A 26,980-nucleotide genomic window follows, 5' to 3' on the forward strand; every position below is an offset into this window, starting at 1 on the left:
CCGTGGTGGCTGCGCACGTTCACACGGTGCGAGCTGCCTTGCATGCTGGATCCAAAGAGTTTGAAGTATTACAAACTCTTTGGCTGGATCCCAGTTTGGAAGTTGGAGATGCTGGGGCGGTACGATTTGTAAACATAAAATATGGAAGCTGTATGAAGAAGACGTTTAGCAGCCTTGAACGCTGAGGAGACGGATCAAATTAAAAAGAGTAGAATGTGGAGCCGAAAATGGTTACTGCGTAGAAATACGGGCCAAGATGTCTGCTGTTTGTTTGTATAGCATATAAACATGTTTCTTCTCTGTACGCCTCAATTAAAGTTCTGACTTGATCTTTGGTCCAACCTAAGGAATTCATAATCAAAATTTTCGACTTGCTCTCTTAAGGGGAGAGGATGGTATTTTTCAAAACTTGTTTCATATTTGGTGTAAATTATTAATGTTTTGTATGTAGAGAGCTCATAGCTGTGGCAACTCAACCAAATAATATTTTGAAAAATAAAAAAAATTATTTGGGGGCCCAAATTTGAATATATATATATATATATATATATATATATATATATATATATATATATATATATATATATATATATATAGGATTGTACTAAAACCGATATATCTAAACCGTTTTTAGAGATATATTCAAACAGTTATTGCAATGTATTTGCAAAAGTATGTTCTACAAACTGTCTCAGAATTTTTATATTAGTCCCTACGTTGGTAAAATAAACAATTAAAATTTAATAACAATTTTCTGATTTCCTTCCTTGCAAACAAACGCACGTATTTTTTAAATGAAATCAATTAACAAAATTCTGTTACAGAGAAAAGTTTCCTAATAGTCTAAAGAATGTGTTCTAAATATCATGCGTGTATATTTAATAGTTCAGAAATTATATTAATTTTGTCTGGCAATGTAGCAAAAAAAAAATGAAGTTGCTGGAAACCAATAAAAGCGGGCGTGTGATTTAAAAATCCATAGCGCAGGAAGTTTAAAAATGACGTCTCAACATCCGATAAGGGCACAAATACCTAAAAAATTTTATGCAATGTATTCCACACATATCAAAGGGTATTTTAAAGAAAAAAAACAATTTTTTGACAATTTAATTTCTCGGAAACAACAATAAAAGTGGGCGAGTGATTTAAAAATCCATAATGCAGGAAGTTTAAAAATGGCGATCCACACATATCACAGAGTATTTTAAAGATTTTTTTTTTTAGAAAATTTAGTAATTTTTCATAAAAAAAAATACCATCATCTCCCCTTAAAACAGTAGTTTCTGCAACCTTCCCGAGGTTGATCCACACTGTTGCTTTCTCGCTCCCAAGGTCCCAGAACAGTCTAGATAACACTCATGATAAAAGAAACTAACCATAAGTGGAAAACAACTAAAATTCTACATTAACAATAGTAAATGTTGCAACAAAGCAATTAAACAAGAAGTTTAAAACAACAAAAGTTCTATATTTGATTATTCTATCCTTAGAAACTAAGAAATACATAAAAAAAAAGATTTAGTTGGAGAACAACTATTTTGGTAACACTGAACCAACACAGAAGCACGCAGGAAAAATAGCAAGGAACCTACTCTCGAAATCCAGCAAGTAGCCATCCACGGAGCCACCAGAGCGCATTATTAACGGTGAGTGACCACGCAGGCGACCCATCCGCGCAGCCACCTTGGAATCCATCACAAAAACACGCACCGTCTGAACCGGGCTTAAGTGTGGAAATTTTCACCCAAGCATTTGGCCACATTATTTTTTTTTTATTGTGAAATCTAACCTCTTGGCCAATAGTGAATAAACAATTCTCGTGAGGTCATTGCTATAGCAACTAGCAACAGCAACCTCATAAACATGCATTGTTAGTAGAAGCGCCATTTTCAAGTCATGGCTTTTAATTTACGCAAATTACATGAATCTTGTAGCGATATTGAAAGTTGCATAGAGTTCTCTGTCGTCCACAAATTATTCCCCAGCAAAGAAAATATCAAGTGTATTGATTGTGGAGCCGAAGGAAAAGTGGTGCAGCAGAAGAGAAGTAAGAATAAAAGTGTGCCGTATTGCTTGAAGTGCATAAGTTAGTTGTCACAAAGAAAGTGCGATAGCAGTCAAGACCTTGCTTGAACGTAATAAACTGACTCTTGTCCAGAGTTTAACGTTCATTTATCTCTGGCTACTCCATATAAAGATCTTTGACGCTGCAATCAAAGCCGAAGTCGGTGCCAGTACTGTCATGGACTACTATAGATTTTATAGGGAAGTTTGCTATGTTATCATTACTAACAGTCAACAGAAGATTGGTGGTGTAGGACCAGGGCTGAGCAAAATATTGACATCCAGGTATTTCAAATATAAATACAAAATAGTCTACCTCAAAGAATAGTATTTGAAATATAACCTAACCAAAATACATTTATAGGCCTATTTCAAATACTCAGAATACATTTGTATTTCAGATAATCGATACAATATATAGACCTAAAGAAATAAGAATATACTGAAAATCTAAAATATTATATTAATATTAAAAGTATTTTTACCTCGGAAGTTTTATATAAACACTGTAACTGAACAGTCAGGAATGAAAGTAGCTATGCTACATATGAATAATTACTGCTCCCTTTCAAAAAAAATCAGTTTCTCAAGAAGTTTATCAGATAAGGATTCCCTTGCTTGTGATTGAATAAATCCTGCAAAACAGAACAGTCTTTCTATAGGCGCAGAGGAACATAAACTTGTATTATACTTTATAAAAGCTTGTTTCACTGTTGGGTAATTTCTTTAGAGTGCACAGTTTATGGCTCTACTTTCTTTATTGCAACAGGCTTCCACGGATTACACGTAATTATTGGAACAACATTTCTAATAACTTGCTTATTCCCTTTGCCGTTTAAGAATTGTATGAGCTCATACTCCGCAGTAGACAAGTTCTTTTCTTTTTGCTTTTCAAAGTCTATTATACTTGAGTTGAAAACATAAGAATTGTTTTCATCGTCTGAACTAACCAAAGGTGTAGCAGAGAACTGCTCTGCTGATTTCACACACATATTCTGTATCCTCTTCTTATCATTTGGTGAGGCAGTGTCAGGTAGCCATCCATTTTAAATGATGGGTGAAAGCAAGCTGCCAAAATAGCTCAATTGCTTCTGGGGTCAGATCAAACATCACTTTAAATCTTGATGAAAGCGGACTTATTAGGATTGGATTTACTTGGAATAGATAGCGTAGTTTACCAGATAACAGAATATGTAATCTGTTTTTGAGGGAAATTAATGTGGACAAAAGTTGGCCGTAATAGCATGTCTTCTCATTTTGCATTAAAACAAGGGCTATGGCAGTTGGTTTCAGAACTGCAAAATATTCTTTAAGGTACTGAAACTCAACATCTTTGAAGGTTGGCAATCCCAGTTTTTCACATATACTTACTTTTGTATCATGTTTGAATTTCAATATTTGAGAGATTGAGTCATGAAGAGAATTCCGAGTTGGGCAAGGAAACTTTAATGAATATTTCATGACATCTGATACAATTTCTGAGGATTTAGGTCTCCTAGACGCATTTCATAATGCTGAAAATTTAGCAAGTGTTGGGTGATGGATCCTTGATGCTATTGGAGATTTCTTTGTGGCATTAAGAAAATCAGTTGTGGCAAGAAAACTAAGTGTATGGCTAGCACATCTGAAATGGGTAGGTAAATAAGACAAAAGTTCATTAAACAATTGATTAAATAGAGATCTTACTCGTGTTAATTATGTAAGCATGTGTGACTTACAGCTGTTTCGATGTTACTTGATACCATCCTCAGAGCCTACTAGATCTCGGCACTATCTCAACTTCGCTGCCTGTTGTGTGAGTGCGTTCGTGTGATGAAGAGTTGTGTCAAATAGTGTGTGTGTTCTGAAATTGATCTGTGTGTTGAGAATTTGATTAGGGTGTGTTTTAGTGTGTCTGTATATTTCATATTGTTCTAGTGTGTTGAGTTTTTGGTTTTTGGGTTGTATGTGTAGGATTTCCATGTCTGTATTTATGTTATTGTATGTGTGGTTAGCATTAGTTATGTGTTCGGCATATGTAGATGTATTGTGTCCTCTGGTTACAGTAATAGTAGTCATACATTATGTGCACTCCTTAATGTTACCAACCATTAAAACTTTCATTTTGTTTGGCGGCCTTTTTCTTTATGTGCTAAAAATATGTCTGAATCTCACACTCCGCCCCTTGGTTCCACTCAATGTGGCGACGATTAAGCATGTGTGGTTGCATTTTCGATTTAATTGTTTCGTTTCCCGATAGGTACATCATGCTTAGAAGTATTTGGAGCTGCATATTATGAATTAATCATATTTTTATGGTCAAGCAACAGGAAAGGGGTGTACATTTTTTGTTCTTATTTTTTTCACACTTCCGTCCCAAGAAATCTCTTTTTTTCTCTTACTGCCATTAGAATGCACTGATATTAATGTGTGAATGGGAACAGATTTACTACAAGCTAAGCTCATGTATTTGCTTTGTTTTCTTGAATGTAGTTAGTAAATAGTAATTACGGCCAGTATAACTGATTCTGTGAGAATATCACTTCTGTTCCAGAAGGAGACGGAGATGAGGTTCACTACTCAAAAGTGGAAATTAAAAAATATATTATTAAATTCACAGTTAGTGAGTAGCTGTGTAAACTTTACGGAAATCACAGCCCACATAAACTTTAAGATGTATTATTTTAATAAAAATTATTTTATTTTTATTCTGGGAAATTGAAAAGGGTGAACTATCTGATTGTGGCTCCTAAGTCGTTTCATTGTAAAAACCAATAGAAAACAGCAACAATTTGTAGTAGTGATAGCAGCAGCAGTAGTCTAAGTCTAAGTCTTTCAGACTACTATTCTTGTTAAGGAGCCACATATACATCGATATGATATATGATATATTTATTCCACCAGCTTACATCGGTCGTGATGGCCCTTCACATTTCTGTATACAGTGCCATCACTCCCTTGGATACATGATTTTCTGCTTACGCTTTTTCTACACATCCAGTTCATACTTATCCTCACAATCAGTACTATTAGTGGAAGGAAGTGAAGACTCTGTGCTGTCACTTCTAGATTTGTAAACTGGACATTCTAATGAACATTGTAACTGTGTAACTATACTTTTTGTACTTGAAATAAACTTACCTTAATGTAACAGACAGTTTTTCTTCTACTCCTACGCTTTCCCTCATCTTGGTGTTCTTTTTCTTCAGACTGCCTAAGACCACAGATAGAAGATAATCAAAGGAACCCTCCGACATCCGGTAGAACTCAAAAATTTATCTGGATATTCCCTAAGTTTGTGATGCATTGCAGCAAACAAGCCTTCATGTTTTCTGTTATTTTATATTGGATGTATCCACCATTTTCTCTGGTGCAATCTTCGACGATGGCGAACCAATAGCAAACATACAATTAACCTTGATAAATAATGTACTCATTTTCACTACAATTTTCACTTGATCTTGTAGTACACAAAGAACATCACAACGCTGTTTTCAGCTGAACAACAGGAGTGGAGCCGGGCCAGAGCACAGCAGAGCAGTGAACTACAGCTTTCACATGTAGAAAATTTACAGGAAGTGGAGCCACCATCCTGCAGTAAAAATTTAGGCAATAGAATGCAGCTCACAGCAGCCATCAAATACAGCTAGTGGAGCCCTAGCCTAACACACAACGTGACACAAGATACGCCTACTGTGTCCACCATTCTGTTTCCTCAGTACCAAACTACAACGTAGTGAACAGCTGAACACTGCACACAGTACACACTACAGCACTGTCGACACACAAAACACAAGGCATTCCGTGAAACCGTGTGATCAGTCACAGGGCATGCATATAGAAATCTCTCCCATGAATGTATTAATAGTTCGTAAAAATAACAATTACATAAATATGTGATTCAGTTGCAATTAACAATTGAATATAATTACGATTAAAATTAATTGAAATTAATGTAGGAAATGATTACTTTTAATTGATTAATTACAATTAAATTTAATTGGTTAATGCCCAACACTGGTACCTACTGGGCATGCATTACATTTACATTTAAATTTGCTACAAAACTTCAATTGTAGCATGTACTATTTAATTTTACAATATGTACTTGATAATAAACTGTTAGTAAATTAACGTAAAACTCGTCGACTTCCGTATAGTCTGTAGTTTGTTTGGATACAACTATATGATCGATAAAGGAAAGAGACTAATGGACTAATGCTTTTGTTTTCACATGGACGAGCAATAGTAAAATGCACAGTTAACTTCAGATAATGGTTTGTTTTCTAAATTATCTCACCGAATAGTAGAACATCTGTTACTGCACTTTTATAACATAAAACATATGTTTCTCTATATTTTTAGGAATGACTTGAAGAAATGTCATTAGATATTACGCGTACTTAATAACATTATATTCGAGAGAATTTATCTTACTGAAGAAATATATGGACGTAATAACAAGGGCCCGGATTTTTATGTGCTAAAACTAAAAAAAATATCAGAATGTTCGTAACTTACTAGAAGAAAATTGTATTGAAGCTCACCAATTGCAGCTAAACGTCAGATGTAAAATGCTGACTGGAGTTTCAGTGCACCACAAATGTCATCTTCGGATTGTGGATCACAAATCCTTGCCTATTAGCCGAGAATAATGCCTTCTATTGAGAAAAGGAACGTTCTACATCACAATATGTTAACATTGCATATTTGGAGAGGGGTATATCACTAACACACACACATGATAAAGTTCACTTATGTTTTGGCCTTCCAAAACTTGAGCGACTTTGCAGAGAGTTTGGTAGTCACTATTTTTCTCAAACATACCCTAAAATATTTTTCTTAGAACATCTATTTTCGAACCTGGGATAGTGTTAAGTTGCCTTTCAATATATTGTATTTCTTTAACTGAATTACTCAATAAATCTACACAATTTTCTAGTGAATCAAGAAACCGAAATTAGCAGATATAAAGGCCAAGTCACATTTTAAAGTAATATCACATATTAAATTCTGAATAATCTCAATTGCAAAGGCATCGTCTTTGTCCAGTTCACTTACTACAAATGCAAATACTTCAAAATGGTCTGCATAATACAATATGGCATTACGCCAGATGCCTCAATGCGTGACTACAGGTGTAGGAGGCAATGGAAGATCAGGATTTATCTTTTTGAAAAGATCAATCCATGATGGTGATTTTACAAAGACTTTTTTTTCCGTTAGACACTAACTTGTCCACATTAGGATAAATGGATTGGATTGTTTCACACAATCTGTGCAGGACTTGAACGACACACGTTACATGAATCATGTTAGGGTAACATTTTTTTTTTTTTTTTTTTTTTTTTTTTTTTTTTTTTTTTTTTTGAATGAATGAATGTATATTTGTCTTTAAGCAATATACCTTTCGGTGAAGCGGCACTTCACATTATTAGTATACAGTGCCTACTCACCGTTTTACATGCCTTTCGTACAAGTCATTTAGGAAATTACTTATTTTAATTTATTATTGCAATTCTTCCACTAGTCTTTTATTGCCTGTCATCAATTCTTCCGCAAGTTTACTCCTAACCCATTATTATACAAAAAAATACTATAACCCCCCTCCTGTATGACACATTTCGCCTCACTCTACATCTCTAATTATTTTCACTTTTCACTACTCACTTTTCCATATTGCTACTTTTTAGGTCTTAGTTTTTTTCCTCACGATTTATTTCCCCTCCACACCATTTCCTTAAGTCATACTGTTTTTTCACCTTGTTTTCCCCTCTTCCTTCATCACTGCTACCTGAACTATCTCCTACTTGCGTTACTCTATTTCTCGTCAGCCTCGATTTAAATCGGTGGTCGTCAGCACTCGCTGAAATGTGCAATGGGTATGCGGTGCCGTCCCGTGTGCACTGTTGTGCATCAGGGAGAGATACAGAGCATACCCGCAAGCAGCTACGAGAGCACTATAGTGCACTGCGTTTTCCGCGGGTAAGAGAGGCTAGCCCCAGCGTGCTGTTTTGTTGCAGACACTTGTGTACACACGATTTCACTTTAACATTTTTAATTCACACAGCTACACTTCACAGAATAAACCAACTGCTCTAGTGATCTGATTCTAACTAACAAACAGGGAAGAATATCCGACTCACTGTATTGAGTCACTGTTTACAGAAGCAGGAAAAACACGCACATTAACATAGAGATCACTGCATGACATAATTTCGAGATTGGATTCTGGTCTTCCTCGACTAAGCATGTGCATGTGAATCATTCTCACATCAAGCGAAAGTGAAGCATTCGTATTGAATTCTTTTGAGATACAAATTTTTATGTTAAAATGTTAAAAGATAATGAAGAAAAGTACTAAAGAATGCATTTATGGAGAAAATGTCGAAAATATTTATCCACATAACTTTTTTTTTTTTGTAAAATATGTATATTTATGTAAAATAAAATTTGGAATTTGCGTTTGTCGGACCTCAATAAGGATATCAAACTTTGTTTTAGGAATATATGCATTAGGAAAAAAAAAACATTTTTACACACAAATCTGGGCCCCAGTAATAACGGAAATTAGAATAGGAAACAGAATTGAAATTGTACCGAACAGAGATATAATTTTACAATATATACAATGTTGAAATATTAAACGGATGATAATTTATTGACATACGCCATCGCAATGGAAACTTTTAACTCTAATATTGCAACATCATGATGAAGGATAAAATCGTAATTTCTAAAGTATTAATAAATTTTACTATCATCTACAATATTCAATAATCTTTTGTGCTAAAAAATGTAGAAATTTTAGATACAAAAATAGACTTAAGAATATTATTTAAAAAAAAATTGCATCATTCCACTTATTTAAGAAAGTTAGAACATTTAACATTGAAGATTTGTTTGAATTTTTATCCTTACAATCGAAAATTACAATTCTATTGTTGTAACAGAAAACTCACAAGAATTTATTAAATGTGTAACAAAACCGAAGTTGGACTAAACTGCAATAATGTGCAACGAAATTGTGACTTGGCATAAAGAGCAAGTGACCTTTGTATGGAAAATTGCCGTAAAACAAGAAGAGACGCATTGCCTTATTCATAATGGCCAATAGTGAGAACTGCGTAGGAAGATATCTTCATCACCTGAATATAACTGACTCTGAAAATAACTCCTTACATTATTATGGATCAGAACCATCTTGTACAGTACGACGACTTGGATCAGTAATAAGAACAAAAGTGGTGTGAAAAGGGACAATATTAAGACAATGCCAGAGAACATTAAATAACATAAAGCTTACTTTAAAGGAAACAAAAATATCATGTTTGAAATGTAACAAAAATGATTAGTAAAAATGTATATCTCTAGGGCAGACGGAAAAATCAGTAAAGGTAATTTATTATATAAATGTAATAACTTCCAGCTTATTAAAAGAAGCAAATGTTTTGGGGAATCTTCAGAATTCAGATGGTCAAGACACATACCGAGGAAAGAAGTGGCTCAAAAACTAGCAGAAAATATGGAAATGGTTTGTGCAATAACTGAACGGAATATAATGTTCTTCTTCTAAGTTAAGGGTGTAGATTATTGCTGCAACACTTGGGCACAAATGGCCCCATGTGCAGCCCAAAAACTGGAGATCAACCCACAAGACTGCAATGCGTTACCAGCTTTGCTGTGCTGCTGGGAATAATTTCTCTCAGAAGATACTGTGTTTGTTTCCCGAGATAATAATGATTGGCTTAGATCTGGAAATCCAGCAATATGTGAAGTGATAACTCGGCGTCCATCCCACATTTCCTACAAGTTCAGTCATCATTAAGACTCAACATAATTATGTAGGTGCTTATTCAGATGACAGTGTCCAGTCAAAATTCCAGTTAACCATCTTAAAAATTCTTCTTTCCAGTGTCAGAAGTTGTTCAGATGAGTCAGGTTTAGATTCTCAACAAGGAGTTTAGCCTGTTATATGCTGATGTAGATCTCGAGGCTCCTAGTAAACCTTTCATCAGGTTGTCTTTTAAGACCTACTTGATTATATTAGAGATGCCAACACATAGCTTCGGGCCATAGCATTGAATGGAAGTTCCTTGCTTGGCCAATAGGCTGACTTGCTATTGTCATACATTCCACTGTGTCCTGGGACATTTGGATATATATTTTTCAGGTTAGTTCTGCATTCTTCAACCAGCCTGAATTCGATTCACTTAGCATACCCTGTGTAGCCTGGCTATCAGAGTAAATAGAGATATTCAGGCCTTGGCATAATCTATTTAGATTTTCCTAAGCGCAAGCTAATATCGTAAACACCTCAGCTTGCAAAACTGTAGTGTATTGACCAACGAGGATAGATATTCTAGCCCTGGGTCTTATACCGTAAATCCCTGCTCCAATACCGCTGTCAGTTCTGGAGCCATCCGTGAACCCCACGAGACTACGAGGTGGAAATTGTTTAAGATGATCTCCCTGCTATTCCTCTTCATCAGGACTAATACAAACAAGAGTCATAATATCCTGTCTCGTAACAATAGCGGGGTTGATATCAGTTGCCATTTTTCAAACATGGAGTTGAGAGGCAGCTTGTATGACTGGGGTTTAGATTGCAAGATCCAAAGGAGGCAAACAAGCAGGAACTCGAGATCTAATATCGGTGAAGGAAACTCGTCATTTTCTAGTTTTATTTTCTTCTTGAACTAAACCATTTCGGATTTATTAGGATTTACACCTAATTTGCCCCTTATGCACGAAGCCCATATCTGCTCAAGGCCTGCATTTGAAGCTTAAACAGCATGCTGACACGACACCCAAAGATAAGCTTAATATAACTAAATTAACACAGGCCTGAGTGTAAAACTTTGCCCTATTAAGATTATTTATAAGCTTAAGGTCATCTATCACTAGATACCACAATAAGGATGATATTCCCCCACCCCTGAGGACACTGTCTTGTAACAGGGATAGTTATTATTCTGTCATTAAGACATACTTTAACAATTTCCTGAGAGTAAAGTGTTTTTGATACCTCTTCTCTCTGCAGCCTGACATACGGAGTGAAAGGATATATTATCAAATGCTACTTCGATATCCAGGGAAACCACGAAAGCACCGTGACCCTGGTTTACTGCTCCTTCATTCCTTGAAACAAGGTGATGAAGGGCTGTCAGTGGATTTCACAGGCTGAAAGACATATTGCCTATCATGAAGTGGATGCGCTTTCAAGGCACTTCTTCTTTTGTATCTGTCGACCAATTTTTTACACTGACTTTCACATAAAATACTATAGGTTAGTCAGTTGCTAAATTTTATCTTAGGTAAAGTCGCTTTTGCCTGCCTTTTATGTGAATATGATCCTCACATTCCTCCAGGATTTTGGAATGTATCCAGTTACAATGCAGGATTTAAATATTCTTAAAATCAGTTTGATCATAATAACCAGCCCTTATTGTAGAAGGACCGGATATATACCATTCTCCCCTACCCACTTGAAGGGTGAAATCTACGAATAGCCCATTAATCCCTTCACTGGATACAACTTTAGAAGCTGTTTTGAAATCCACATGACGTGTTCCTCTTCTGTTCTCTGTTTCTGATACATTTGCTGAATATCATGACCAGAGAAATGTTCTTTCGTCAGGTGCTTCAACACCTCTTCAGGTGTGGTGGCAAATTCACCATTTCGAAATGATACTTACTTTACTTTTAACGGCGTTCCACTTTCAGTGGTTGCCTTCGTTGGAAAAGGTTTAGGTTCTAGTCTAGTAGATGGAGTCCTAGAAAGAAATTTGAGAGTCTTGCTGCTGAACCCAGTGCATTAATCTCCTCTGGCTTTGTTGAATAGTCTTCTTAATGAGCCTTGGTGATTCTCTGAATTCTTGGTCCACTAGGGTATTTTACAGCTGCAATTTCTCTGATGACGAGGACAGCTTTTCTCATAAGCTAGGATGATATTGGTACCAGTAATGAGAATCTGTGGGGATGCTTCTAACTCCAATTTATTAGTGTAATTAAAAGCTAGAAAAATTACCATACTGGTACTCAGGGTCTTTCGAAAGATGTTCCCAATTCGCATATCTGGGTCTTTGACAGCCTTCATTAAATCTAGCAGCAAAATTTAGATCGAATATTATGTGTCGATCAGACAATGAATCAATTACGGATACATGCCATTCATGAATTTTATTTATAAAATCCTGAGAGCAGAGGATAAGATCAATAACTTCTTATCTTCTGTTTGTATTGAAAGTTGGTATTGAGTCTCTATTAACATTTTCGACCACAGTTGATCCAAGGAGTTCAAGTAAAGTCACCCCTGGGATTAGTATCCCCACTCTCCCACACGGTGTGGTGGGAGTTGGCTTCACAACCTACTAATAATGGCAGCCCTTCTCCTTCAGAATTTCTCACCAGACTTGCAAATAGTTCTGATGATAGTTTTTCTGGTCTGTGCGGAAAGTATGCACAACAAACTGCCAGTTTCCTCACAGAATCCTCATAGAGAAGATCAGTGTTGTTTATTAGAGTATTTCAAGAGCAGAAAGAGAGAGCCTTCAATACATATCAAAAAGATAGAGACGAAATGGAAGAAAGAGAGAAAACCATAAAATAGAGAAACAAGAAATAAAAGTTACTAAATTCATGTCAAAAAAATTATCCATCGTACCGAAAGTTATATTACACTTTAGCTATCGTATATACATTTATACGCACGGTCCTACAGATGGAAAAATAACATGACAGACTTACATCAAGAATTACATCAAACATTTATTCATATTTTTCGTTGCACTGACATGCAGTGATTGATTATATTGTACTGGAATATCTTAATAATGTGACTTTTATAAATTAAGACAAAAAAGATATGAAATGGAAACCTAAGCATTGATTCAAGTCGAAGAGTATGAATATTAATTGAAAATGACAAAGAATGAACAATGGAAAGCACTTGCCCACATGGTAGGGAGGTTGGGATGGGCAGGGCGGAACTCGACATGCAGCCACCTCCACGTGGTGAGTTCTGGGTTGTTTCAGTTCAAGAGAATGAAACAAGCAAAGAGCTGCATCTCTTCTATGAATGGTAGTACGAAAATTCATACAAGGTGGAATGGAAGGTCTTCAATCACAGTAACTTCACACACTATATCCTTAAGATAAAAGAAATAGAATCTTCCTTCGACATTATTCGTCCTTTGTTTTTATTTAGTAAGGAATCGATTTTGTTTCTAGAAAAAAATTGTAGGCCTACATGACAATGAATTCAGTAGCACTTGCCAACAGCAGAAACACTCTTCCCTGCAGCACTGATGGCAGTCACGAGGAGACTGCCATTACATCCCGTCCCAGCAGTGCTCAGGCTTAGGGTGAAACACGCGTCTTGTAACAGTGTTGCAAAATATCCATTACTTAAACTGATTTATTATTAATTAAAGTATTAAAATACTTACTCTTAAACCATAAATGTAACAAAAACTTTATGCAAAATTATTTGTTGCAACTGAAAAGTTTAACGTAGACTGTTTACAAAATGTGTTTGTAAATGTTTAAAAGATAAAGGGGTAAAAAATAATCATAATTATAATAGTTATTTATGCACCAAGTTGCGAAATGATAGCATTTTAAGCATGAGAAGTGAAGCTTGTCCACAGACCCAAAGGGCAAGTGGATAACACGGTGAGTGCTCAAAATGCTGGTTTCGCACGTGTTTCATATAAGATATTTAGACAGTCGCTCGAGAATCCTAAATGTATTTATATTTTAAAGAGAATAAAATTGTTGATTCGTTCTCTCGCAATGGCAAACTTCTGATATTAAAGACGAAAGAGTATTACATTAGTATAGAAAGAAATATATTTCTGGATGTTATAAAGTTGTTTTCTGCTTGTTATGTAGTTTGGAATATACAATAAAATTGAATAGAAAGATGCAGAAAGGCCACATCCAACAATATTTAAATTGTTGGATGTGCTCTTTCTACATTTTCTATTCAATTATTACAATGAAAGTGATAAATACAGTTAGAAAAATGAGTGATTCTGAAGTGAATAATTTATGTATCAAATCTCCAAATGTTGTAATTTCCAATTTAAATAATTGTGTTGTGAATATTTATAATAAATAAATAGTTGGAATTTATGTTTTCAGTATTTCTAATTATCGTCCTTGAAAGTACTTTTAGGCACGAAAATTTACTTTTTAGCACACTTATTTATGGATATGGAATTGAATGACTTTTCGATACTAAAATGAGAATCGAAAAGTCGTCGTCGTGAAACCACTGTCTAAAAATAATTATTTCTGAGAAATGTAAGCCCAAAGGAATGATATGGTAGAGAACTTTTTCAGTTACGCTATGTTCATGATCCGTCTCTCAAAGGACTATCACCGAAATCCTTTTACCCTGTATAAACGTTAGGGAATGTCCACCTTCAGTAGTGTGACACATTTTTTATTATTGTATGAAATTTAGCAAGTTATTTCTTATTAATCTCATTTACCAAATGTATGTATATACTCTTTGAGAACTTGCAAAGTCATGTACAAAATTTTGTTAACAACAGTCAAACTTAATTAATCCTACCTTAATTTTTTTACACGTCAGTAGTGTGACAATTTTTAGATTGATGAGAAGTAGTAGAAAAGAATTAGATATGTTACTGCAAAATTGAAAATGTTGGACTAACTACAGTGATTGAATACACAAATATGGGTCTTTCAATGTATCTTGCATAATGTTTTATTTAATTAACTACAACTATTTTAATAAAAAAAATTCAGAATATAATGTGCGTCAGTAGTGTGACTTCCAATTGCATTTTCTATTTGATGTGCAAGACAAATGTTCTTACAACTAGGAACACACTCTTCTTTACTTGTGATGAACTGGACGCTTTCTCTGCCTCTTACGGACTTCAGGGCGAAGATACTCTTTCAATTCACTGGAGTCTTGCGGAAAATATTTTTATTGATCTTATAGGCTGACACAGCAATCACATGATGAATTTTTTGCGTGCCCGTAACAGGTAGAACATTTTCCCAAGCTTTATCCAGTTCCTGCCTCACAGAATTTATTTCCTCACTCTTAACAAGAAGCATAGATTGGAGAATGCTAGGTTTGCGGTGGAAAGAACTGCACTTTAGCAGAAAACTATGAATGAATCGGACATCTAAAACGAATATTTTTGGAAGCTAAGATCCACAGTCTAATTATAAGACATAACTCTAATATTTAAGTATAATTTATTCTCTTCAGTTTTTCAAAATACATTTTTTCTCATAACATCAACTAAGCATTAGGGGAGAGTCAGGTAGTATCGGACATCGGGTAATATCGGACAGTGAGTTTCTTTCATCTACCACACGATGATAGTACCTGATTGACATGGTTACGTTTCTGTGATGTCGCATAGAGTAACGTAACCATGTCATTCAGGTACTACCATATGGTGGTAGATGTAAGAAACGCACTGTCCGATACTACCCGATGTCCGATACTACCTGACTCTCCCTTATTTACGCGAACCTTATACAATATTTCACATTCTGAATTTTTAAAATCTAAAATATCACATTTTAGCCTACTTTCCTTAATTCACAACGATATTTACAAGCTGGAAGACCTGTCTACAAACAGTACAGTATGTTCGTGTTGTAACTTGGAACTTCTTTAATTTAACAAGAATATGTACGTATATACGAAATTTGATAGGATAATGTACTGGAGTACCTATAAGCTTATTTTTATCCTGAGTCTTTAATTCAATGCAACTCACATTAGACATTCTGTGATGGATGAAACAGTAGAATCGTACAGAATTAATTATTATTATTTTTATTTTAACAAGAATGACATTTTTTAAAATATGGCATTTTCTTTACAAGTACCTAAGTAACGGTACTAGTTTCATGAATGTGGTGCACAAGGTAACAGGTTTTCTGTGAGGTACGAAACGCTTTGGTAATAAATTACGTTGATATGTGAGTGCAAGTTGTAATAACTATTGCAATATTTCATTTTTGATCACGAAATTACTGTGACCACTCTTTCATTAATTATTTAAAGGAAAGTAGGCTGTAAATTCTGAGTAAAACTTATTTCAGCAATGATTCTTCCAGCTTCCAATAACAACATTCTTTCTACAAAACAGACACAGCCTCCAACAAGGTATTGATTTCTGTATTTGGGAAAAAAAAATTATCAAAATCTCAATGTCTACAATGAAGTATGTATTTTATGAACGAAAGTACGGACAGTCATACAATACGTGTGTAAAAAAGACTAGGAAGGGCAGTTGACTTCAGATACAGAATAATAAAATGTAGGATTTCGCTTCGATTGTTTATCATTCATAATTATTATACAATTAATGTTATTCACAGTCAAAATTAAAAATTCATACAAACAACGAAGTTCAAAAAGCTACACATTGCGACAGACATTTCCGAAAATTCGAATGACCAAAGACACAAATTTTGTTACTACAAAACTTGGTTTGTGCATGGTATTTTTTTAAATAAATTTTTCCTATTTCTGTAATCTTTTGTGTAGTTAATCCAAGTATTTTTACTAATTCTGGACTGATTTTCCTACAATTATTTTATTGTGGCTTCATATTTAATAAAATTCTGGGATTCGAGAAAACTTACGTAAAAGACTTAAAGTTATATTGCACACAGAAATATAGCAACATTTATCTTACAAGAAATGGAAACAAACCAGTGCATTTTATTATACTGTTCCAAAAATTACAAAATTCGTACATGTAAGCATATTTAACTACAGTATACCTTATATTCATTTTATATCAACACTTGACTTAAAGAACTCTTCTTCAATAAAGAAACAAGACAATTTGTATACCACATGGTGAGGAATAACACTGCCAAATGCCTTAGAAAATTTGAAAATTTTTAAATCTATGATGAAGTACAGTGTATCACAGCTGAAGATTCCAACAAACGTGCTGACATCATTGCAATCGATAGGAAGAAGAACACTGACTTTGTTATTGAGCCAACAGCACGTTTTGAAAAGAATGATACACAGAGCAAAGAAGTAGGCCGTGCTTCAAATACCTGGAAGAAAAATACAGCATACCTGAAAATCGCTCGGAGATAAATGAATTATTGTTTGGAGCACGTCGAACTATTTAAAAATGTTATCTAAATTTGTTCCATAAGGTAGATTTCATACTGATACCCCAAATCTCTAGGATATATCTACACAAATTTTAAATTCCTCTTTGTTAATTGTAAATCACCATTTGTACAATTTTATAAACGAATAAATAAATAATTCGGTGTTACATATTGCTGCTAAAAAAAAAAAAAAACAAAAAAAATCTTAACTATGTATATATATATATATTATGTGGTTGTAATCAAACGATACCCTTGTTAGAGGGTAGCTATCCCTTTCTGGATTCCCTCTCTCAGTACTTTAGAAAATAATTCAGAACAAAATAATTTCCTTTCAATAAACTAAAATAAAGCACAATGTCGGCATGAATGCAAATGAAGGTGATGATAAAAACTTCAAAAATTAAATTTCGTGGTTTTCATTTGGCAGATTCCACTGCAACAAATTTCCAGCTAATAAAATGCATTTTTAGAATTAAAGGCTTTTACAATGACTGAAAGGTATCACTTGTGAGGTTCGAAGGGTACACGGGAAAAACGATTAAGGTCCATCAAAAATCGAAATTGAGTTAATAATGCCATATTATAGTGGAAAGGAAGTACTATCATGTGGTCTAGCTAGTAATAAGAAATAATCGTTCTTGACATTCCACTACGTCAATTTCTATTAAATACACACATAACAAAGTATTAATAGTGTTTAAACTTTCAAATTCGTTTTTCTCAAAACTTTCTAAAATGGACCTTGATTGTTATTCCCGTGTACCCTTCAATTCTGTCTTTGGAGAGTTGACTAAACAACAACAATATTGAGAATTAATGTTATGATATTAACGTTGAAATATGTTATGCATATAGGTCTATGCTAAAATTTATAACAGTTAACCCATGTAATGGAGACGTTAAGAAGAAATTAAGTTTCTATAGGTCAAATACCTGAACAACCTTTGTAGTGAAGAAGAATTGAAGGAAAGAATTCGTAATATTCTTCATAACATTACACAAAAAGAAACTGGGCTGTACAATAATTTATTAAAGCCTGTTTGTGAGTAGAATGACATAATTTCGAACATTTGTTGTAATTCAGGGTAAGATTAAACACTGTAATAGCATTTAATTACACTCTCAATCCTGTAGTTTAATCATAAGATTGAAGAGCAGTCTTTGTAGGCATATTTCATGGTAGAAGCGGTTCCTGAGTTATGGTGGGAAAAGAACTGGTAACAGATCAGAAAAAGACGGTATATGTTTGGGGTTCTTGAGATTGGAAACCGTGTACTTGATTTCTACTACGAAAAGCATACAACATTACATTGCTGATAAGACCGAATAACTTGCTACAAATAACTTTACCACAACTATAAATATTCATATCTTCAATTTCTTAAAGTGTTTTATTCTTTTATCCATTCGTGAAATTTTACTAGCACAACATGACGATAATCTTATGTGGTTGATGTGTTTCGATTTTCTCTTTTTACAGTCAAATATGGTCCTGAACTCTTGCTGGTCTGGTAGTGTCAATGATCCCACTTCAAAGATAGGGCATCTGTAAAGTAGAATCATTAGCCATAACGATAGGAATGGGGAGAGTTGTGTAAGATTATGATGGTGACAATGCTGATTCATTCAAGTGAAAACTGGACATTGAATATAACGTATAGAAGAAAAATTCAGTTATCAGAGACGAGGTTTTCATATAGCCTATTTGATGACAGGACACACATTTGAGTTCTATAAAAAAAAGAAAGGAAGAAAATGGACTATTTGCATCCAGTATCCATATATTTTAAGAATATATACCAACAGATATAGGCCTACTTCCCAAAATACTGCTGCTGAGATATCGAATACCCTCTTAGCGGATTGAACAGTAGTGAATCATCTTTAAGTTGAGAACAAATGAACAGGCCTTATTAATCCATGGGATGGATGATGAATTCTGAGATTATAGTTTTGTTGTAATAAAATCATGCCTAAGTAGGGTTATTTGAACATAATTCAATCTATGGATAGTTAATAGTATTAGCCGTAAATTCCTTTTACCAGTTATTGTGCTAACACATTAAGCGTCACCAACTAACAACACTTACCTAGTACCTATACAAAATGAACAATCAAACTTTCCTTTCGTATGACATTGAATATAGGAATGCGATCTGCAAACTGTCAATTTTGCGACACTATCGTGCGTTTATTCTCGGCACAGGAATATTATTGTTGTCTTGTCACTAATTCTGCATGGCAAGACTCATAAAAAAAAGTCTTGTTTTCCAGACCAATAGGAGATCGATGACGGAATATATGACGTCACGCATGATGACAATACTTAAAAAAATATTAATTTAATCGGGGCTGGCATACTTGCTATGGAACGTGCAGACATGTGATGTCATATAGGCCTCTTACGTCATTCAATTTATTCATCAGGAAAATAGCGACTCTTCCTTAGATTTTACCGAATTGTCATCGCAATGCCTAAGACCTAAACCATGGGGGGGGAGGGGCATGGATAAACAAGAACAATTTAGAATTTCTGCCTTTGATTTGTTTACAACCCTGTCAATGTTATTCATCAATCAAATTTAGGTCCACAAATCAGTTCATATTAAAATGTAACATCAACTTGAATTCTGAATTATATCCGAAGTGTAGCAAGAAGTTATGTCCATATTGTTTTGTTTCCCTCAATCCTTCCTAACCTTACTGATGCCTCATTTCTATAACCCTTATTGGTATTAATTTAACCGCATCTTTGATGATGGACATGTTTTAGTACACCTCGCACGAAAGATCTGAAAGCTTCGAGACCGTTGGGATTTAAACGGTAGATGACGGTTTCTTGTCAGGCATATATTCCACTTGCAAAACATCTCTCTCTTTGTCAGTCAGACAGTCAGTCACATGCTCGCTATAATATGTGCCGCATATATTACATTACGGAAGTATTCAGTTGTAGCATTTTTAAATGTGTGTAATATTGTATATAAAAATAGTTTAGGCCTATATACAGTTAAGGTGCGTGCGTGTATATATGGTATTGGTATTGTATTAAATTGTATATGTAGATTATATAGAGTGCGTGTGTATATATATATAACATTTAAATTGTGTATATACAGTTAGTTTAAGTGTTTTTAAGTTGCAAGTAGACCTATTGTTATGGAAATGGCTCCAGTTATTTCAAAATTAAAAGGAAAGAAGTCAGGGGCGTATTTTGCGGACTACCGGGGCTACCGGCGGTAGCCCAAGGAAATTACAAAAGAAAAAGTTTATAATATAACATAATGTAATAATTTTGTATTATTAGTTTTACCATAGTAATTAAAATTAAAGTAATTGTTAGATTTATATGCGCTCTCTGCTCTCGAAAAGAAACAAGTTGTCAAGGCGGCATCGCTGGAGAAACCGCTTGCTACGTGAGGTAGCCTGTGACCGTTTCGCTCACGCTGTCCTTCGCACAACTGACCGTCCCCCCTGCTCCCTCCTGTTTCCATCGTGCACTGTAGGCGGGTGAGTTGCCGCTCTCATGATCGGTTTCTTCGCAGGCGCGAAGCAGCAATACGCTTAGTACGCTAGCAATTGAATGTGATTATGTTCTTGCAGTGCATTATTTTAAATCTGTGATTTGTTCGAGTGTCTAAGAGTTATATTAATTGTGAATTATTAAGTTTTTAATTTCCCAATTAAGTGATATTGTGAAAAATATGGCAGAACAAGTTTCTGGAGAGGTTTGTGTTGAAAATGACTGTGTAATAGAAGGTTTATTAAAAGTGCCTTTTAACCGTCGTACATAACAACGAGAAAGTTGAAATTGTGAAAATGGAAAGACCAACTCCTGAGTTAAATTTGTCCATGGACATAAAAGAAAAACAGCGAGAGTACACACGCCATTTCACTTCAACATCATATGGTAAGTGGAATTGGTTGTGTGGTACTTCTAAACTGTCTAAACTATTTTGCTGGCCATGTTTGTTATTTAGCCGTGAAACTAATGTGTGGTCAAAAGAGGGGTTTTCTAATATGAACTCCCTTCGAACGGCAGTCCTAGAATACGACAAATCAAAAGCTCATATTTGTAGTAGCATGAACTTTGCAAACTTTGGGAAGACAAGAATTGATTTACAGCTAGATAAGCGAAAAGCTCTACACATCAACCAACACAATGCTCTTGTGAAAAAAAATCGGGAGATTTTATTGCATCTTATTAACGCAGTCTGCTTTCTAGGAAAACAAGAATTGGCTTTTTGGGGTCATAACGAGAGTGTGGAATCAGACAATATAGGAAATTGTATTGAATATTTAAGTTCCTTAAGTGAATTTGACCATTTACTGGCCAATCATCTTGAGAGTTCAACAGTATTTCGTGGTACTTCTCTCGCAATTCAGAATGACTTAATATTTGCTATAAGTGGGGTTATGATAAAGAACATAAAACCTTTTGTGGCCATTGTTGTTGATGAAACAAGTTACTGCTCTAATCAGAGTCAATTGTCCACTGTTTTAAGATACATCGACAGTACTGCCAATGTTCAAGAATGGTTTATAGGATTCACAAATGTCAGTTCGGACAAAACTGCTGCTGCTTTGTTTCAGCATGTGGAAGGTGTTATAGCAGAATACAATGTCGGCAATAAGTTAATTGCACAGACATACGATGGTGCTTCAGTTATGGCGGGAAATATTAATGGCTTAAAAACAAAAGTTCAAGAAAAGTATCCTCAAGCACTATTTGTCCATTGTTACAGCCATGTTCTCAATTTAGTTTTGCAACAAACTACTTCATCCATTCCAGAATGCCGCATTTTTTTCAAAACACTGTCGGGTTTAGCTGCATTTTTCTCATCATCTCCTAAAAGATCAGAAAACTCAAGGAATTTATGAACAAGAAACTCCCAAAAGTAGCACCAACTAGATTGAATTTTACATCTCGGCTCTTAAGTACAGTAAAGGAATACAGAAAAACGGACTGCTTTCTTTAAAAATATCATTTGTAATGACTCTGAAGAAAACTGGGATGATGCTGTAAATGTGCAGGCTCAAGGATATTTGAATTTTTTCACACAGTTTCAGAATATATTTCTTCTTGAAGTCTATGCTAGAGTGTTCGCACATACAGATGTGCTCTACAATATTCTTCAGACAAAAAGTCTAGACATAGCATACTACTTGCAAGAGGTATCAAAGTTAAAACATACTATATCCGAGTTCAGACGTAGTGGGTTTCCGTCCATATGGAGTAATATGGAAAATGAAAATTCTTCAGACAATACAATGGAACCACCATTAAAGCGAAGAAAAGGAGATGATGAATTGAAATACAGGCAGCTGTACTACAGCATACTAGATCGTATGCACATGGAAATTACTGACAGATTTTCTGATTATGGAAAGCTTCAGTTCACACATCTTCTAGATTCTCAAAAATTTTCTGCTTATAGAGAAAACTTCCCGAACGAGGCACTAAACAAATTATTTCAGTCCTATAACAGTCACTTTGATCAAGTACGTTTGAAAAATGAATTAAGTGTAATATATTCAGCAGAAGTCTTTGATTTTTCGAACAAACCTATCCATGAAATATTATCTGCCATATATGAAAACCAGCTGAACCAAGTTATTCCTGAAGTCCTTAAATTGGCAACATTAATTGTGACAATACCAGCTACGTCAGCATCGGTAGAAAGAACATTTTCTGCGTTGAAGAGAATAAAATCCTACTGTAGATCAACTCATACACAAGAACGTTTATCCTGCTTGGCACTAATATCCATTGAAAAGTAATTTCTACAGAAACTTTGCAAGTGGCCCAACTGTAATTTCAAGAACGAAGTCATCAACGTATTTTCGTCCCAATCAAGACGTCTGGAATTCACATAAATATGTAAGGAATTTTATTATAGGGATTTTAAAATATATTTTGTGTAATAATAGGGTCAGTGGTAGCCCAAACCCTTTAACCAGTATGCGCCACTGAAAGAAGTTTCATAGTCAAACTAAAGAGGTTATAAACAATGTACTAGTATTTACGTCTAAGGAAGCTTCTCAAGGGACAGACATTCCTCTACATGAAGTTCAAAAGCAAGTGACAGTGGCTACAAGCGTGTCTCGTAGTAGTGTCCAAAATATAGTGGTTGAAGCGAAGAAAATAGATAGTGGTAACAGGACGTGTTTCGAAACGCCGGATGAGAGAACAATAAAAAGTAGTGTCTTAGAACTAGACGCGTTTGATGAAAGTGTAGCGCGTAGGATAGTGTCGATAGTGAAGGGATGGGTTGCCTCCAGAAACATAAATTGTAAGTTAGATTCAGTAAGATAATTATGTGAGCAGAAATTTAACTGTAAGGCTGAACTCGATTGGCGTCCTCTTTGTGAAAATGTTAAAAAAATATATAGAACAAGATTATATGGACCGGGAAATACTGTTTGATGACATCATAGACCCAATTATCATAAATCTCGGTGGTATCAGCGATGATGACGATGATGACGGTGATTTCAGCTATGAGATGAGATGGAAGGGATAGGAGAGCTTGAAGACTCCGACTAGCAGCTTAAGATAAGAGGTCAATGTTTTCAGTTAGATGTTTAGAGAGTATTTGTTTTTGTTTGCACTCTGCCCCCCCTCCATCCTGTTTCTCCCCAGTGACGTCAGCCAGGCTTTCAGATCTTTTACGCCAGCTTGCATGTTACAGAACGTTTTGGAGAATTTTTTAATTCAATGCATAACAGTAGGTCTATGTCGGAAACAGACTCTCACCTATCATAACTCGAACAGTCTCTGAATTGAAGGGGGTCCATGTTCCATTCGATAATGCCACTTGCAGTTCATCAGCTGAAATGTATCCACTCCGATCCTTGTCAACTCTGTAATTCAACGGTAATTATGATAATAAAAATAATAAGCGTACCTGCGCATATGCATTTTTGAACAGTATACTGCTCTTTGCCAAAGCATCAATATTTGGGGTGTGTGACATCTCATTTTCAAAACACCCCAGTACAGGTCGCAGGTCATCCACAATCCATACTAATAATAAATCTGTAGCCGAAATTTTTCTGGTAATTTTCGATTTTCCAAAAATAATTGGTCCTAACATATATAATTAACCACCCTGAAACCGAAAATAGCATTTTTGAAATTTTTGTTTGTATGTCTGTATGTTTGTTACCTTTTCACGCGATAATGGCTGAACCGATTTATATGAAAAGTGGAATATAAATTAAGTTCGTTGTAACTTAGATTTTAGGCTATACGGCATTCAAAATACTTTATTTAAAAGGGGGGTTATAAGGGGGCCTGAATTAAATAAATCGAAATATCTCGCTTATTATTGATTTTTGTGAAAAATGTTACATAACAAAAGTTTCTTTAAAAATGATTTCCGATCAGTTTTATTCTTTACAAAATTTTGATAGGACTGATATTTAATGAGATAAATGAGTTTTAAAATTAAAATAATGCCATCTAAGATGGCAATGAAATAACAAATGACTTCGTCTATAAGGGGCCTTGGACAACAACAATCGAAAAAGGGACCTTGGACAGCAACAATCGAAAGCTATTAAACTTAGCCTACAGACAATGTTTCTGTGTTTGTATGAAGTAATATCGGAAGCTAAATTAACCGATTTGTACAATTAATTATTATTTCACCATTGGAAAGTGTAGTTTCTCTAGATGGACATACTGCTATACTGTTATTACAGTAACTTCTTAATAAATCGAGGATAGGTAAGATTAAAATAGCTTCATATGCACAGAAAATTTGATAGGCTTTTTTGTACATTCGTTTTCTGTATTTCTTAAAATAATATTTATGTACACACTCATTTTAATCTGAAAGAATTAACGAACAACGAGAGTGTATTGATTTAGTATGCAGTAATAGTACGTTAGCTTAGCAATCCATTATTTTATAATTCAAATTTTGACTATGCTCAATCGAGTCGTGTTAAAATACATAAAATAGACTATATATGCAATAAATGCAATGCAAAAAAAAAAAATGGGTAATGAGCCAAGCAGATTATGTTGCGCTGTTGTAAAAGTTGTTGCTTCTGAGATTCAAGAACCCCCACAACAAATTAAAAACTTTCTTATCGGAGTACATCCGTTATTAACGCACTTTTTATATAATGTAATATAATATAATATAATATATACTAATAATAAATATGTAGCCGAAAAATTTCTGGTAATTTTCGCTTTTCCAAAAATAATTGGTGTTAACATGTATAATTATTCATCCTGACACCGAAAATCGCTTTATTAACATTTTTTGTTCGTATGTCTGTCTGGATGTTTGTTACCTTTTCACGCGATAATGGCTGAACGGATTTCGATGAAAATTGAAATATAAATTAAGTTCGTTGTAATTTAGATTTTAGGCTATATGGCATTCAAAATACTTCATTTAACGAGGCCTGAATTAAATCGAAATATCTCGCTTATTATTGCTTTTTTTGTGAAAAATGTTACATAACAAAAGTTTCTTTAAAAATAATTTCCGATAAGTTTTATTCTATGAAAATTTGGTAGGTCTGATAGACTTTTAAAATAACAATACAATACGTTTTCACCGCCGCCTCAGATTGTAGCGTTGTTGTTCCTGCAGTAATTCCCATGTGCAAAATATAAAATTTTTGAGTAGGAAGAAAAAACACATTTATTCATTCCATGGCAATGGTACATAGGAGATCGTGAATTGTCACATTTTCGAAAGAAATATAATTACATATCACTATTTATGTTAAGTTATTTGAAGGTTTCAGAACCATAGTGGGCCAAGCGCCATTTACTGAAGACGTAGAAAACAAGGGTTAAAATTAAGTTATTACCATAATTCAATGGAACCATATAGCAAGTAGTAATATAAAGTTTACACATTAAAACTAAATGATATATCAATCTTCACTAAACTATAGTTGTGTGTAATAACAAATAAGAAACATGTTAAAGGAATTGTCATTGCACCAAATGAGTGTTTCTGGACCAAAATGATCGCAATTTAATTATTTAAATACAGTTTCAATTAAGTAACATATTAAACGATTTATCCTTCCAACAAACACGAATGTTCCCTGGATCAAACGTCCTATTTCAATTATGTAATTACTTTATATTTATTTCTAACAAGTGCAGCGGAGCGCACGGGTACGGCTAGTTATAAATAAGACATTAGTTTTTGATTCCAAAATGGGGAATAACAGGAGAAAGAGTAATAGGAGGGAGGTATTCTTCATGGCTGACATTATTGATTTAGGATTATATTCAGAGGAAGGAGAAGGGTACAAATCTGGTTTTGGTATTCTGTTTCCGCGGTATTAATTCAACATCTGTCATGTTAATATATTCCAAGAATTTCACACTTCACAATGTACGGGACTTTTTGTTCGATATATCGAATATAACTTCAGTTACATCCGCTTCACGGACGTCTACTTTGATTACTGTTTATATGAATCAGCTGATCATTGTGTACGTTCGGTATGAGAAATTTTGCTTCACGATAATGAAATAATTTAAAATTTCCTTTTTGTTTCCTTCATGTAGACCACTCATACAATTACTTTTCACATATCTTAAAAAATACTTACATTTTAATCTTTAATAAGAAATGTACATTTATGAGAAAGTATTGGTGTCCCAGGTGAAGTTGCTATCTTTCCACAGAGTTGACGTCATTTTTAGCAGTTACAGCTGTTAGCAATGACGCAGTGGGAATAACGAAATCGTTGTTTGCATCATGATAGCTATTGTATTGAGAATTGTAAGTTATATTATCGGATAAAT

General features: G+C 34.5%; 1 protein-coding gene and 1 long non-coding RNA gene across 2 annotated transcripts in view; one reads left to right on the forward strand and one right to left on the reverse strand.

Annotated features, from left to right (window-relative positions):
• Positions 1-16,735: 16,735 nt before the first annotated feature.
• LOC138715248 (uncharacterized) lies at positions 16,736-26,939 on the reverse strand. The gene is made up of 3 exons (XR_011336195.1): positions 26,785-26,939; positions 23,945-24,051; positions 16,736-17,121 (listed from the first exon to the last, which is right to left on the reverse strand). It is a non-coding gene; the product is annotated as an uncharacterized lncRNA (long non-coding RNA).
• The window catches only part of LOC138715247 (BCAS3 microtubule associated cell migration factor-like), a 58,305-nt gene continuing 58,148 nt past the window's right edge, over positions 26,824-26,980 (forward strand). Inside the window, exon 1 of the mRNA XM_069847970.1 lies at positions 26,824-26,957. The gene's annotated coding sequence lies outside the window, so the exon portion shown is untranslated. The remainder of the gene's footprint in view (positions 26,958-26,980) is intronic.

The sequence above is a fragment of the Periplaneta americana genome, chromosome 15 (assembly GCF_040183065.1).
Source record: "Periplaneta americana isolate PAMFEO1 chromosome 15, P.americana_PAMFEO1_priV1, whole genome shotgun sequence".
Lineage (NCBI taxonomy): Eukaryota > Metazoa > Arthropoda > Insecta > Blattodea > Blattidae > Periplaneta > Periplaneta americana.